The sequence below is a fragment of the Leopardus geoffroyi genome, chromosome A3, assembly GCF_018350155.1.
Source record: "Leopardus geoffroyi isolate Oge1 chromosome A3, O.geoffroyi_Oge1_pat1.0, whole genome shotgun sequence".
NCBI lineage: Eukaryota > Metazoa > Chordata > Mammalia > Carnivora > Felidae > Leopardus > Leopardus geoffroyi.
This window is the reverse complement of record NC_059336.1, coordinates 5,516,526-5,532,534: the sequence shown is the minus strand read 5'-3', so window position 1 is coordinate 5,532,534 and position 16,009 is coordinate 5,516,526. Positions and strand designations below refer to the sequence as shown.

Genomic DNA, 16,009 nt, shown 5'->3' with positions numbered 1-16,009 from the left:
AAAGAGGTGCACACGTGTCTTGTTTTTCTAGAGAAGCCAGGACCCGGTGTAAGCAAACTCTCCTGATTTTTAAGCAGTGGCAGCTAATTAACAGAAATGTGACGCCCTCTTGCGAACCAAACAAAATAGACGCTGGAACCAGATTTGGCCCAAGCCAGCTGGTGACCTCGACTCTGGGACCTTTTCCCATCGGCGCTCATTATGCAGTCGCAGAATGAGAAAACACAGAGAGAGGAGTTGGACGGTTGGCGCCCCGGTAGCACTTGTAAGCGCTCGATTAATTCATGAGGTCGTTGTTTTTCTCAAACGAGGGCTCTGAGATGACAATAATGAATGTTTGTATAGCACACCTCGGCTCACCAAAGCCGCATTGGCATTCGCTTCTTCCAGTCACCTCCCGGGGGGCGGGGTGTGGATAGCTTGGCTGAGGGCGCAGGGCTGGGAGGTGTGCACGGAATCAGGGTGGCGAGGGGCACCCAAGGGCTCCTGCCAGACCCCCCACCCCCACCCCGCTGCATGGCGGCTATATCAGCGGGTCAGACCAAAGACACAGTGAGCTTTTCCCACTTGGGCAATGCCAGACCTATGGACTTGAGACTGAGAGCCTAGTGAAGCGTCTTGAGGGACTTTCACGTGGAATTTAGACTACGTACTGTTTCTACTGTGTTCAGAGCCCAAGCCCCTCATTTCCCGTTGGCCACCCAGGGGCCCCACAATTTACATGTTGGAGCGCCTGGGTGGCTCAGTCGGTTAAGCGTCCGACTCTTGATCTCAGCTTAGGTCTTGATCTCAGGGTCCTGAGTTCAGGCCCCTGCGTCAGGCTCCATGCTGGGCGTGCGGCTTACTTAAGGAAAAAAAAAAAAAGGCCTTTTCTGCCTTTAATTCTTGTCTCGTGGCTCTTTGTCCCCTGCAGAGAGCCTAGGGCAGTGCTTTAGATTTCATAATTGTAATTGCGATCGCCGCTGATCCGGAGATCTGTCACCCTGGCCATCTGCTGACGGCAAAGGTGTCGCTCTGCGGAGGGGGTGTCACCGGACTGGCCAGGTGGAGGCGGGGCACGCGACCGTCTGCCTCTGCAGGTCTCAAGGAGCTGGGATTACTTTCTTATCCGGTTACCATTTACGGAGATGCTCCCTGGGCACGTATTTAGTCTTGACTATTTTATGTTTATTTTTTTATTTTTTTTAACGTGTATTTATTTTTGGGACAGAGAGAGACAGAGCATGAACGGGGGAGGGGCAGAGAGAGAGGGAGACACAGAATCGGAAGCAGGCTCCAGGCTCTGAGCCATCAGCCCAGGGCCCGATGTGGGGCTCGAACTCCCGGACCGCGAGATCGTGACCTGAGCCGAAGTCGGCCGCTTAACCGACTGAGCCACCCAGGCGCCCCTAGTCTTGACTATTTTAAACAGCCCGGGCTGAGGCGTAAGGAAATCAGTCTTTGGTTTGTTGACCTTGAACATTTGATCCAGAAGGAGGCCAAGGTGCTGGCTCCTTTGTTTCAGGCTGCAGGCTCCACCCTGGCTCCCAGGGTCTACCCCACCCAGCTCCCGCCTCAGCTCAGACCTCACACCAGCTGTGTCCCCACTGGTGCCACGCTCCAGCCCCGTGCTTCCTCGGAAATGCCAAACTCGTGCCCACGTGGGAGGCCTCCTCCCTCAGAGGTCAGCGTGATGGCTCCTTCTTATCATGACTGCCCTCGCCCCTGTCTGACTGCGAACTAGAATGCTCCCTCCTCAATGTATGATTTCGAACACATCCCATAGTTTAAAATCTCCTTTATCTGAATTCTGTTTATTGTTGGCTCGCCTTCGGGACGTAGCCCCAGGAGGCCAGGGCTGTCTTGTTCAGCCCCGTTCAACAGTGCCCGGCCTCCATCCGTGGAATGACCTGGAATCTTGTTCAGCCCCGTCGCACAGAGCCTTGAACAGTGCCCGGCCTCCATGCGCGGAATGACCTGGAAGAATCCAAATAGCAATGTGCGTTTAAGTCCTGAGTTCCTGCCGTGAACCAGAGTGAGGCACAGCTGATGCTCTTGGCCTTGACGACAGTAGACCTCACCCAGCTCACCCTTCCCCCTGGTGCTCCCTGTGCAAACGAACAAACGCGCCCTCTCCCCGTCCCGGACACGCAGCGTTCCGGAGAACCGGAGTGGAGGGCTCGGCGTTCAAGTGAACCTGTACGCCTTTCGTCTTACAGCCTAACTTAGAGCCTTAGGAGTGCTTGCTTCCTGAGCGTTGTCTCTGGCCTGTCTCCAGCAATCTGTCAGGAAGTTCTGGACCGAGTGCCCTTCAGCAATTAGGCTGCACTTGGGTTGCTTTCGAAACATGAATTTAGAGGCAATTTTCCAAGCACCAGCAGCCGTCAAATAAACGGAGACAGAAGACTACTGACTCCTTGCCTGGGCACCGACGGGCCCTCGTGCCAGTGGGAGCTGGGTGCCGGGTCTTAGTGATGAATGCTGGGAATCGGCGGCTTAGAAACTGGTTCGCTTCCTGCTGCTTTTGCTGACACGGGGGAGTGCGGGGCAAGGTCTGGCTGCTTGAGGGTGGAGTCCGAACGGGGCCAGGCGTGGAAGTTAAGCTGAGCAGAAGCGACGGAAGGGGCAGGCTTCAAGGACATCTGTGCTCTTAGCGGCATCGCGATGTTCATCTCGTGTGATGGAACGCTTCTGAGTCTGCATTGTCAGTATAGACGTTAAGGCTGTAATGGCTATTGACGTCTATTCTAGGTAATCACGCCTGGAGATACCACGGGGCATTTTTCATAGGGGCTCTAATCTGCGAGTGGAAGTTTCTCGGTACGGTCACTATCTGCAAAAATGTCAAACTCACACGCGCTAATATTTATAAGGTGGCATTTGTGGGTTTGCATTTTTTTTTTTTTTTTTTGCCGTTGTTTGTGTGACATTTTGCTTTGTTAATTGCTGCGTTTTGTCAGGGGTTGATGTCGCGGGATGACTGATGGCACAGGGTGGTGGGGCTGGGGATCACCCTGGAGCTGTTGTGCAGGCTCCGGGTCTGACTTCCAGCCTTGAATGTCCAGAAATATGATGGTCAGGACCCCATGGTGGAACATCCCAGACTCAGAAGATATTGGTGTATCAACCAGGGTGCCGATGTCTTTATTTCCAATAAATGCTCCCTTCCTAGAGGGCCAGACCCCTCTCTGCCATCCGGGTGTCCCCATTCCTCACAGCTGCCATGGGTAGGGACGGCCATGATGGGATGGAAGGACAGACCTGGTACAGAATCCCAGCTCCAGTAACGACCCTGGTGACACCAAAACCTTTCCGAGCCTGTTTCTTCAGTTGCACGACGGCCACCATGCTTCCTACTCTCAGGGCAGCTGAGAAGATTAAAAGAAGATGTGTTCAACTGTTGGGTCCAGGAAGAAGCACTGAATGGTTTTAATGCGACAGCCAGACGCAGGGGTGACTTCGGAGCCCGTGTGTGGATTCCTATCCCAGCCGCGGTCCCCTGCAATAAGCTGTTTCGTATTTCTGAGATTCGGTTTCCTCATTTAAACGTTGGGATCAAGGGGCGCCTAGGGGGCTCAGTCGGTCGAGCATCCAACTTTGGCTCAGGTCACGAGCTCACAGTCCGTGGGTTCGAGCCCTGCGTCGGGCGCTGTGCTGACAGCTCGGAGCCTGGAGCCTGCTTCGGATTCTGTCCTTCTCTCTCTGCCCCTCCCCCGCTCACGCTCTGCCTCACGCTGTCTCTCAAAATACACAAATGTAAAAAAAATAAATAAAATAAACGTGGGGATCGGGATGTTGTCTACCTCACAGACTTGCTGCTGCCTTGAACTCGATACGGTGCGGAAAGCAGGTGGCACAGTGACCGTGGCGGCCAGACCCGGTAAGGAAGGGCTCAGCTGAATGGAGGCCGCCATCGTTATCATAATACTTCCAGCCGAGGTGGTAGAAATTGGAGCAGCTTCGTGGTACCACCAGCACCAAAAGCAAAACAGCCTCGAGACGAAGGTCGCTCAGTGAGAACAGAATCGAACAGAGAGGTGGACCGTCTAGGACCGAGCTTCCCGACGCTGGCACCACTGACGTTTGGGCTGGATGATTCTGGGGGAGGGGGACGTCCCGTGCAAAACAGACGGTTTAGCAGCGTCCCTGGCCTCGGCCCACGCGATGCCAGCGGCAGCATCCGGTTGTGACCGCCAGAGATGTCTCTGGGCACTGCCAGACGTCGCCCCGCTTGCAAAGCACCGGGCTAGGCGACCACTTCACCCCAACCCCGGAGAAGCCTGTGGTCCCACTGCATTGCCCACACCTGTATACACTCTTACCTGCCCGGTGTTTTGCTCTAGACTTAACCTGTGCTCTCCTTTGTCCATTAAAAAAAATTTTTTTAATGTTTATTTATTTTTGAGAGAGAGACAGAGAGAGAGACAGAGCGTGAGTGGAGGGGCAGAGAGAAAGGGAGACACAGAATCCGAGGTGGGCTCCAGGCTCCGAGCTGTCAGCACAGAGCCCGACACGGGGCTCGAACCCACGAACCGTGAGATCGTGACCCGAGCCGAAGTCGGGCACCCTGGTAACTTCTTTAGAGGGTGCATTCTTTTCCGTGTGTGGATGCCCACAATGGGTGGTAGCATTACAGCCTCGGGGACGGGAAGGAAACACGCCAGACCGCAGACTCCTGTGTACAATGGGGGCCCTGACTTACCCCCAAGTTGGGTGTTTGCAAGCGGATTCACTGAGATTCCATAGTTTCCCCCCTCTTCCCTCTCCTTGCCAGTGATACTCTTATTCTAAATTGCAGAGGCACCTTGTCTGGTCTCTCGATATTTACCGCAAAATGGCTTTAAGGACAGAGCTCAACTTAATGTGTCTAAGCTCTGGGTTTTTTGCTCTATTATCCCAACGCGTTTATTTGTCTGCATTACTGTCCAATTTAGAATGTTCCTTACCAGCGGAACGCAGCGGCTTGTAAATCTCTCTATCACGACTGGAATCGTTTGTCCCGTTGTAATTTGGATTAACGTCTGAGAAGGCCTGGCTCAGTGGGTAAAATTTTAAATTATTTGCCAATTAAAAAAAGATATTTTATTACTTTCAAACCAAGCAAGAAGCGGCCTGGCAAACTATGACTTCATAAAATAAATTCTTTAGGGAGATATTAAGGAAACAGACAAGAGTGACTCAGAACTTCATCTCGTGAGCTCTGTGTTGATTGCTGATTCTATGTCCGTCTACAATACCCACGGAGGGAGAAGCGCGTACGTCGTCCCTGGTCTGCCTGATGTGTTTGGAGACAGCCTGTGCTCCTAAGTAGTTTCAACAGTCACCAGAAATTTTGTTGACACTGTTAATTTGCTTAGCAAAGCCTTTCTTAAAAGATCTTAAGAAGTAAACTTTAACCCAGCCTCTGTCAGAATTACTAGCAGTGGATATGGAGCTGATGTGATTTGCCAGCTCACCGCTGTTTCGTCCTATTCTCTAGGGCAGTCGTTCCACGTTTCTGAGCTGTGCAGTGCTCGTATCGTGACACCATTTTTGTACCCAGTGTTAATTCAGTCCCGCTTTACCTACTGATGTTTCATTGGAAGATAAGTGATTTAAAAGGAAATTTTAATTCCCGTTCACACACACCAGCGCTCTGTCTGTCCCCAGTGAGTTGAATCATTGCTGTGAGGTCCACCGGAAAGCTCGCAGGACTGGACATCGACAGACCCGGGCCAGATTCAGGTTGTGTTTCTAACAAGCTATATTAATTTCTTGGATATTCAGCTTCATTATTTTTGAACAGCCTTTGATTTTCCTACTTCTCCCAGTGGCAAAGATTGAATTTGGGAAGCGAGCGGGCGGGGGGTGTCCAAAGACGGAAGGCAGAAACGTTCCGTACGAAACCCTGTCAACAGAGTCTCGTGGATCTGCAAAATGAGAATGGATGGGTTGGCATATCAGAATTTTAAAAAGATCTTTAAGCGGGTGTGCAGAAAGGGAGCTGTAGAGGAAAAACAGAAATGTCACGGAGGACATTTCACAAAACATGTTGCCATTTAGAGATAATGTCAAGTTTAAGGCAGAAGAGTGCCTGCTAAAGAGGATTGGAGAGGGGGTGGTCGACCCAGAGATACTCAGTCTCTGGTCAGGTCAGGACTTAGGGCCAGACAGGCAAGAGAAGGCTGGGCCAGCTGCAGTTGGCTAAGTTAATGGAGCATCGTTACAAGACACAAAGAGAACGGTCTGTAACATGAACTGTTATAGCCCCCGAGTCGAGGCCACCCCAGGGCCCCTCTGCAGAGGAATGGATAAGCAAAATGTGGCACATCCATACAGCAGAATACCATCCAGTCATAAAAAAGAGGGAGGGACTCATAATGTTACAACATGGATGAACCTGGAAAATATTATGCTGAGTGGAAAGAAGCCAATCGCAAAAGACCTCACACCGTATGATTCCATTTACATGGAATCTCCAGAACAGGCAAACCCATAGAAATGGAGAGTGGATTGGTGGTTGCCAGGGACGTAGGGGGAAGTAGGAAGGGAGGGTGACCACTCACGGGGGAGGCGGTTTCTTCTTGGGGGACGAAATGTCCTAAAAGTGATCGGGGTGCTGGTTGTGCGGTTCTGTGAATGTAGTAAAAACCGCCGAATTGTATGTATACCTTTTTAAATGTTTATTTATTTAGTTTTTGAGAGAGAGCATGTGAGTAGGGAAGGGGCAGAGAGAGGGGGAGAGAGAATCCCGAGCAGACTCTGTGCTGTCAGTGTGGAGCCTGACTCGGGGCTCGATCTCACGACCCGTGAGGTTATGAGCTGAGCCAAAACCGAGAGTCGGACGCTTAAGTGACTGAGCCGTGCAGGTACTGCCCCAAAATGTATAGTTTTAATGTGTTTTAGGGTGTGTGGGTCGTATCTCAACAAAGGCATTACGGAGAGAGAGGGAAGGAGAGGACAGACACCCCAGGGACGAATAAACGAGAGAAAGCAAAGGGAGCGAGCATCATAGGACATTATGACCAGAAACACTTGAGACAGGATTTTAGAAAATCAATAGAAGTTCTTCCACATCTGACTCTTGGTTTCGGCTCAGGTCGTGATCTCACGGCTAAGAGTTCGAGCCCTGCATTGGGTTCTGCCCTGACCACGCGGAGCCTGCTTGGGATTCTCTCGCCCTCTCTCTCTGCCCCTTCCCCACTCATGCATGTGTGTGCATGCTCCCTCTCTCTCTCTCTCTCTCTCTCTCTCAAAAATAAATAATAAACATTAAAAAAAAAAAAGTTCTGCCTCCAGGTGCTGAGATGCTGGAAGAGTTTGGGTTTTAGAGCCAAGACAGCAGGCTCCACGCCTCATGCAAGCTTCTCACCCTCCCTGGACCTTAGTTTCCTCATCCGAATATTGGGGAGTCGAGTCCTGTGCTCCTTTCCAGCCCTTCCTACCCATCGACGTCCAAGGTTCTGTTGCCAAACTCTTCCTTCCCTAGTGGCCCCTCTCCCCAGAAAATCCCACCCCAACACCTTGTTGCTGTAGCAACAGAAAGAGAACGCACTTTGTTTGGGAACTGTGATGTTTTATATTTTGGGTTTCCTTTGCGGGGTGGGGGGCGGCATCCTTAAAACAACAAGATTCCTCATTCTTAAACTGTGGCACAGGATTCTAAAAATAGAAACCCACGCTCGGAGGGACCGTTGGTATGGTGACCGTTGACCTGTACTTGTGTAACTTTCTAGGCTGCACGGTCCAGCAAGGTCAGGCTGAAAATAGCAGTGTCTTGACTTGAGTCTTGGGTCTAATACCTGCCTGTGGGACCCATCGATTCCCTTCTTTGCCTCCTTGGTTCCTGTTTATCTCTTCCGATCTTATTCAAAAGGACTTGAAAGCATTAAGTACCGAACTTCATTTGATTAAACTGATTGCTCGGTGAAAAACAAGACCGTCACCTGGGGGCTGCAGATCAGACTGTTTTCCAGGCCTTAACTGAAGCTGTCATCTGAAAGTTGAAGGTTGAGGGGGCTGGCGAGGAGGAAAGAACGACGGCGAAGGAGTTACGTTACAGTCAGTGAAGGTTAGAAATGAATCACAAGATCGGGGTAGGAAACCAAGTAATAAATTAAGTGCATAATAGCGGGTTGCCAGGTAGACAGTGGGCTAATACTGAAGTGACAATTGAATACAGCGGGGGCTGAGCGACAGAGACGAGCAGGCAAGATGGAAAGCCAGAGCAAGACGTGATAAAAGCCGACACGGAGGGGGAGAGCAGAGGAGGCTGCCACGTTGTCTTAGAAGAAATTAAGAAGCCAGACAAATTATAAGTGTACTTTCATTTTGGAAACATGATCGGAGAGCCTGAGATTTGGCGTTCCCGGGGGTGGGGGGGCGGCGGCGGTGGCTAAGTGGTGCTGGGGGGGGGGGGGGGGTCCTGTGGGTTGCGCTCTCCGACGCGGCCGGGGGACAGTGTCACCGCTCGCAGGTGTCAGTGAAGCTCAGGGCCAGCGTGACGTCTGAGGTTGCGCTGGATCTCCTTGGTTCTCCACCGGGAGAGAGAATAGCCGAGAGAGATCAAGGCCGCGGCCATGATTGTCGGCCATGATTGCACATCCAGCACTAGGCTCCCGTGGGTGATCTCTCACCACGGCCCCACGCAGCACCTGCCACCCCTCTCCCCAAATTTCAGATGAGGACGCCGAGGCAGCTTGCTGGACCACACAGCAAGGGCTCTGTGCTTCCAACCTCCCTGGGCCCCCTTCTGAAGCCACCGTCCACGTGGTTAAATGTGCCTTTCCTCGCGAGGGCCGGAGCGGAGTTTCCAGGCACAGGGAGGGGTTTTCACGGACCGTCTAGACTTGGACGGCATCCGTGTCGCTTGGCCCGTCTCCAGAAGAGAAACGGGTGGGTCGCTGTCCAGTCTTGGGACAAATTGCGCAAAGGACCCCGCCGCCCTCCAACGCCACCGGTGCGCCCAGCCAGCCCGGGGGATCCGGCCAAGACCTGTGGTTCAGGCGAGTTTCAGGTGCACAGGGTGGTTCAGTCATGGTGTCCCGGCAAGAGTAGGGTCTGGAGAGACGGGGGCCCCTCCGCGTGCCCTCGAACCCACGCCGAGTCGCGCGCCATCCGTGGCCGCAGTGACCTCTGCAGGTTGAGGAGAGACTCAAACTCCTTCTAGAAGGTTCTCTGCAGTTCTCAAAGGTCATGACCAAACGAACAGAGGAATACCGACTTCGAAATTATTGCCAGCTTCTAAGCCAGCACACTCGGGGGGGGGGGGGGGGCTGTGAGCTTCCCGCGGCAGGACCCAATTCAGACCCCATCCCATGTCTCTCTCTGCCCCGAGGCAAGACCTCTGAGCAGGTTGGTGACAGGTCCTCACTAAAGGAGACACACAGCAGAAAGAAGGAAGTTTCCAGCGGACTGCCCAGGCCAAGCACAGGTTTCACGAGAATAATAGAGGGCGTAATTTGTTTTCTGAGTGTAATTTTATTCTATCTTAATGCCAACAAGGTAAGATAGATTTCCTCTGATTTTGTACTCGCCCTCTTGTTTTTATAATACTGTGCTATTATAATAACCATTTTACTGCAAATGATAAAGTCCCTGCATTTCATATGTATTATCATATTCTAATTTACCACCAAAACTTAGCTTTTCGTCTCCCCTTAATTTTTATACCTTCACTATTGAAACATTTTTAAGTATTTTCTAAAGTGGCTCATTCAGGCCTTTTACTGCGGACTTTCTGCCACACACCCCTATTTCTGCTGTCATGTCTCTTTTCAGATGGTAAATCATTCTGAAAGTTTTAGTGAATAAATGAGTAAATTAATTAATAACGACCAGAAGAAGGTCCCATTAAAACAGCGCGTGTTTGAGGTGCTCCGCTGACATCTGGCGAGCGGTGACTGATCGTCTTATGACAAAAGATGAACTTAAGACCCCCCCCCCCCACCTCTCTCCTTCCTGACTCATAGGAGTTTTTACCGGCACGGTTATATAAGCGAACAGAGCATAAAGGAAATTATTGTTTAATTTCAAAAACACAAATGAATCACTAACATAAAGTGAGCTTTTGGTTTCACGGCTAAGGTGACTCATGGCCCGGTACCGTGTTTTCGGAGAGATGAGCTCAGAACAAGCTTGCGTGCCTGATGTTTGAGTCAGGGATTCTGAAATGGAACAGGTAGACACATGAAGACACGAATGTCACGTACGTAATAAGGGGCAGGAAGGAAACACAATAAGGGACTGGGTGTTGGTGGGTGCCGCGAAGGGCTGACCCCTGAATGGCAGAAAGGCCCGGCCACGCACACCAGGGGGCAGTGCTCCTCGGGGCAGAAGGCAGAGCAGGAGCAAAGGTCCTGAGGTCGGAACAGAGGTGGCTCAAGTTGAAGCCCCAGAAGGGAAGCTGACTTGGCGGCGATGGCCCTTGCAGCTCCCGAGGACCGAACCGCAATCTGATACGGACAGTGGAGTTAGCGGCCGGGCCGGGCCGTGTTACTGAAACAATGGACTGGAATGTTCAGGATTCTTCTGCTCGCTCCTTGGGGATTGTGCTCAGATCTGTACCGATAAGCATCCCAGGCACCCAGAAGGCGGAGTGGAGCAGTGATGGGCGAACCCGCAGTAACTGAAATGCCTTTCTGTTACGACGCCCGCAGCCAGAGGCGACGCGGTCTCTGTGCTCACGGAGGTGACGTTCGGGCCTCCGCTTCCCGCGTATACGCTTAGGTTTCACCTGCGGACTTGGACTTTCTTTTTCAGAGGAACAACATGTGTCACTTGCAACTTTTTTTTTTTTTTTTTTTGACATGACAATAATGAGACACACAAAGAACAACGAAGAGCGAAGCGTTTCTAAGTATATTTGGAGCAGTCATTACCTCCACGGTGCCTTTCAAATGTCACCGTGGGGTGTTCGCCTGTGAGGAGCAAAGCCTAGAACTTCTCCCCTCCTCTCCCTCCAAGTGTCTGAGAGTCTTTGAACTCCGTGTTGAACGAGGGCAACTTGCTCCGAAGTTAAAGTGCTCTACGCCTTCGTTCCGAAAAACCCAAACCGACGGGGCCCGTCAAAGCCTCGAGGAGACCCTTCCCTTTTTGGTGCCTACCGAGCTCGCCCCTCTGGAAATGTCCGACATGCACTCATTTAAGCAATGTGACAGCTCAGAAGAAGACCCCTGATGGCCACTGCGCTCGATTGTGAAAAGTACAACAAAGAAAGTCCGAGAAGGTGTGTTTCTTTCCCCCCCTCCCCAAAGAATTTAGCGTTGATCGTGCACATGAGCTACTTTCTAGTGGTGGCCTCCTGAATGCAATTATGTAATGCGGCTGTCTCTGCAAGCGGAAGCTGCGAAAACTCGTTTTAACACAAAGGGCGCCTGGGATTTTCACCTGAAAGGAAAAAACAAAGCATTAAGGCTGCTGGAACAGGCTTCACACACTCAAAACGTACGCAGCCATGTCTAAACAGAGACGTATTTGAGATGAATCATCAAACACACACGTTTTATGGGGTGCCTGGGTGGCTCTGTCGGTTAAGCGTCCACCTCTTGATTTCGGCTCAGGTCATGATCTCGCGGTTCGCGGGTTCGAGCCCCGCGTCGAGCTCTGCGCTGACAATGTGGAGCCTGCTTGGGATGCTCTCTCTCTGATCTCTCTCTGCCCCTCCCGTGCTTCCTCGCACGCGTGCGCATGCTCTCTCCCAAAATAAATAAAATAAACTTAAAAAAAAAATCATCAGACGCACATATTTAAAATTTTTTTTTTTCAACGTTTATTTTTGGGACAGAGAGAGACACAGCATGAACGGGGGAGGGCAGAGAGAGAGGGAGACACAGAATCGGAAACAGGCTCCAGGCTCTGAGCCATCAGCCCAGAGCCCGACGCGGGGCTCAAACTCCCGGACCGCGAGATCGTGACCTGGCTGAAGTCGGACGCTTAACCGACTGCGCCACCCAGGCGCCCCGGAGACGCACATATTTTAAACACAGCTTTTGACCCAAAGCACCCGAGTCTCTCACGGACCACCACAGGACAGTTCACTACAAACCCAATCTCGCTTGCTCGTGGCTCCTTATGATTTTTGTCGAAAAATGCTCAATGCTCAGAATGCTTCTGCTGCTCTTTGAACTTGCATCCCGAGGTTGTGGTTTGCTGAGCGGAAGTTAACGTGATCTTCCGCAGGGGCTGCCCCATGGCCAGCCATCTCGTTCCCAAGATGCTGCAGGCCCGGGGAGACTAACGGCGGGCTTTTCAGTTGGCAATGTTCAGGTTGGCTTGGGGTAACGGGCCTATGGGCAGGGTACCGGGGGCACGAGGGGCTCCGTGGCCTTTCCTTCTACAGCATCGGCCTCTTTCTTTGCTCCCTACCCTTGGGCAGAAATGTAGGGGCCACCTTGCAAAAGGCCGACCTCGGTGTCAGGTGAATTTTAGACGCCCCTCCCCCCCCCCACCGGCACCCACATCATCAGGGGTCTGTGGCCACCTCAGTGCTTCTGGAGAATGAGGTGGACGATCGAGAAACCCTCATTAAACCTTCATTAAGAAGCCTTTAGCACAGCCCCGGGATAGGAAGCGGCTCTCTGAAGGAGAAAGTGTCCTCTGTGGGAGGAAGTCAAGTCGGGCGAGCCTGAGTCACCGTGCGTCTTTGTGATGCAGTCAGTGCTGCTGAGTTCATTGGGGAGGAGACTTATAATGAGCTGCGACGGTTCCTCTCGCCGGGCTCAAATTAATTTCTTCAAATGTTCCCGTTAGTTAACAATGATTGATAGAGTGAGGATATTATTAACAAAAATTAGGTGCCCAGCTCGGGAACGGACTTTGGTTCGTGCCTCAGCACTCAGCAAAGGGCAAGCGGAGAGAGGGTATTTTCGGCAGCTTGTGGTTGGAATGAGTCGGGCAGGTGGAAAATGATTCCAGCCATCCGTCAAGGCTGTCGAGACCCGTCCCCCACCGGAAGTTGTGCCACCCTGCCCCAGGAGCTCCCACGTTCTGCTCGTCGGAGCCAGTTCGGCCGTAACGCAGGACCTGGAAAACGGCGCGGGCTGTTTAGTGCAGCCGTTTCATGGAACGCGCGTCCGTCTCGCGGCTCTTGATGCTTGCCATTAGGAGAGCGCACCGTGGGACTTCCAGAAAAGTAAACAACGCAGCTCAGAAAAATGTCTGCTCGGGGCGGCTTCGAATAAGTCCGAGCGCTACGTACTCCGGGGAGCTGATGAGCAGGGGAACGGCAGCGTGAGCAGCGAGAAGCGAGCAGGTTATTCTGCACATGTAATAACATAAATCCGACTCAAGAAAATGAGCGAGAAGAAGGGGAGACAGGAAAGCAGATGGAAGAAGTTAAATAGAAACCCGAGGTGATAGCACCATTACTCTGTGGGCAGGGATTTATTAGCGAGTGGGTACGTTTATTGGGTGTATTTACCGCCTGCGCAGAGCACTTGGTGCTTAGTCGTCTGCGTGTCGAACTGGGCTCCCCAGCTGGGCTTACCGAGGGGGCGTTTGCTGTGCACCTACTACGTGCCAGGCGGGGTTTGCGGTGTGGAGGTTGTCCAAACAAGGGACAACACGGACTCCCAGAAGTTGGGGACTTGGCCTTGGCCTTTGATCCCCTCCCCGCCACGCCCAGCACCCCAGAGGGTTCCCCTGTTCCACGAATAAAAGAATTCGCGCCCGTGGCATCCGTGCTTTGTCCTTTCCAGCTACTTAGGGGCGTTTTGCTCAACCGCGCCGATCCTGCTGTCGACTCACCAGACCCGATCCTTGAAACTACCCCGTGAAGCAAGTGCTGGGATTATCCTCAACGAACAGAAGAGGAGACTGAGGGAGCGAAGAGAGGGTAGGAGTTTGTTGAAGGATCTTTTTTTTTTTTTTTTTACCTCGATACCCTGGGTTCGTTGTCTCTCCGCGTCGAAGAGTGAAGAAGAGGACAGAATTAAATGGGCAACAGGCAGAGGTTCATCAGAATATACGAAAGTAAGGGGCACCTGGGTGGCGCAGTCGGTTAAGCGGCCGACTTCAGCCAGGTCACGATCTCACGGTCCGTGAGTTCGAGCCCCGCGTCGGGCTCTGGGCTGATGGCTCAGAGCCTGGAGCCTGTTTCAGATTCTGTGTCTCCCTCTCTCTCTGCCCCTCCCCCGTTCATGCTGTGTCTCTCTCTGTCCCAAAAATAAATAAACGTTGAAAAAAAAATTTTTTTTAAAAAGAATATATGAAAGTAAGAATAGCGGGAAAGCTCTCTCTTTGCAGAGAGGGGGCGCTCAAAGGTGAACGCCCCCGACTGTAGGCAAGCGTCTTTGTTTTCTAGGGTTCTGGTCACCCCCGCTTGCCTTCGCCTCGTTCCTTCTCAGGTCCTACCCTTCTTGGCTGGATCGCTCTCGGTGCTGGGTCATCCACTCCTGATTGGCTCGGCTCCATTGTGTGAGAAACCGGCCGGTGGTCATACTGTCCCTCCTATAACGTGAGTTTTATGGTTCACCTATTTTAGCCAGGTATTTTGACGGTCGGATTCCTGAGGGAAACCCGAGGGGGGGTGGGTAGGTGCCTGCCACATTCTCAAGAGGAACCGCAAAGCCTAAGGGGGCTTGCTGTGGTCGGACACTCCCAGCGTTGCTCCAAAATGTGTGTTTTTCCCCACCCGGGGACCTCAGGTGCTAACCTTTCCCTCTCTGCCAAATTTATCCTACCTTTGCCCTATCAGAAGTTGACTAAGACCACGTGGCCAAGAGAGAAGGCAGGTCTCTGCCTCCTGCGTGCCGTTGGCTACGTTCTTCCTGCCTCCCCAAAGGACACCACGGGCCCAACCTGCAGGTCAAAGCGCGGAGCCAGTCCCGGTTTCTGATGACCTTCACAGCCAGATAGGATCAGTCGCTCGGCGAGGTTGTCCCGCCTCTCGAGAAGTCGGTCTCTGGAAGCCCAGACCTGCCCACTGCTCCCCAGCCCGGAACAGTTGGCCTGCTAGCTGGAGAGTGAGCCCACGGGGCTCGGGAGCTGAGGCCAGCCCCGGAGACGTGCCCGTGCCCTAGACCCTGCCGGTCCTGGCCGTGCCAGCTCTGGACGAGGCAGAGAAGGGCTCGGAGAGAGGACTCTTACCTCACAGCTTCCTTGTGCGAGCCAGGGAAAGAAACTGGACCTGATCTGGCCGGCTTTCTGCAGAATGGCAGGACCGAGGTCAACCTGGTTGGAAATGAAAGAATCCCGGGGTCTGCTACGTATGAGGGTCCAGAGGGACCCCCGTCCGCCCCTTGCCCTGCTCCTGCTTCACATGCCGACTTCCTGACAAGATAAATTGTCCCCACCCCCGTTTGGCTTGTGACTCCCCGCACCCACGGCCGGTTTCTCATGCCTCTGACAATTGCACTTTGTCTCTGAATACCCGAAACACGAGACCAAGACTTCTTTTCCCCTTTAGCACTTATCTTACTTGGTTATCTCTTCAAGGCAACGAAGGCCAGTTTGGGGAGGGGGGCTTGTGGGCAGGCATCTTTTTTCACCAGACTCTGTGGTCCTTGTTCAGACAAACGGGGTTTTCTGCGTGTTTTGAGGACGTTGATTCACCCCCAAAGGAGACCCGTCTACCCAGGAAGCGGCCTTTGCTTCTGTACCAGACTAGGCGAACAACAGTCCTGAGGGGCCTCGATTTCTATATAATTCAACTTGGAAACATTTCAGGGTTCCACAGCTAAGTTAGAAGCCCCAGCCCCCGATGAGACCTGCTGGCTGGACCCCCCACCCCAGGGGGCTGTCGTCACTGAGTCTCTGTGGGATGAATTCTCCCCCCTGGCGAGAGGAGCTGGGGGCGTGTTAAGACTTACTGAGTTTCAGGAATTATTCCCAGCACGGACCAGAAAAGGCATTTTTGTTCTGAGCCACGTTATAGGCAAGCGGGAGAATTTGCATCGTTATCAGCGAGCGCGAGGGGAGGCTGGTGTTCGGTTCCAGAGCAATTATCGTTGTTTCCCGTAGAGTTAACTGCGCCGCAAAGTGGATCCATTTTCTCGCTGCAAAACAAGGGCGTTGGATTGTCTTTGCGGTAACCGTGCAATTAGTTCTTTTC

General features: G+C 52.5%; 1 long non-coding RNA gene across 1 annotated transcript; it reads right to left on the bottom strand.

Moving 5' to 3' along the window:
• Positions 1-9,967: 9,967 nt before the first annotated feature.
• On the bottom strand, positions 9,968-11,502 carry LOC123579950. The gene is made up of 2 exons (XR_006703027.1): positions 11,457-11,502; positions 9,968-11,346 (listed from the first exon to the last, which is right to left on the bottom strand). It is a non-coding gene; the product is annotated as an uncharacterized LOC123579950 (long non-coding RNA).
• Between the last annotated feature and the right edge of the window lie 4,507 nt (positions 11,503-16,009).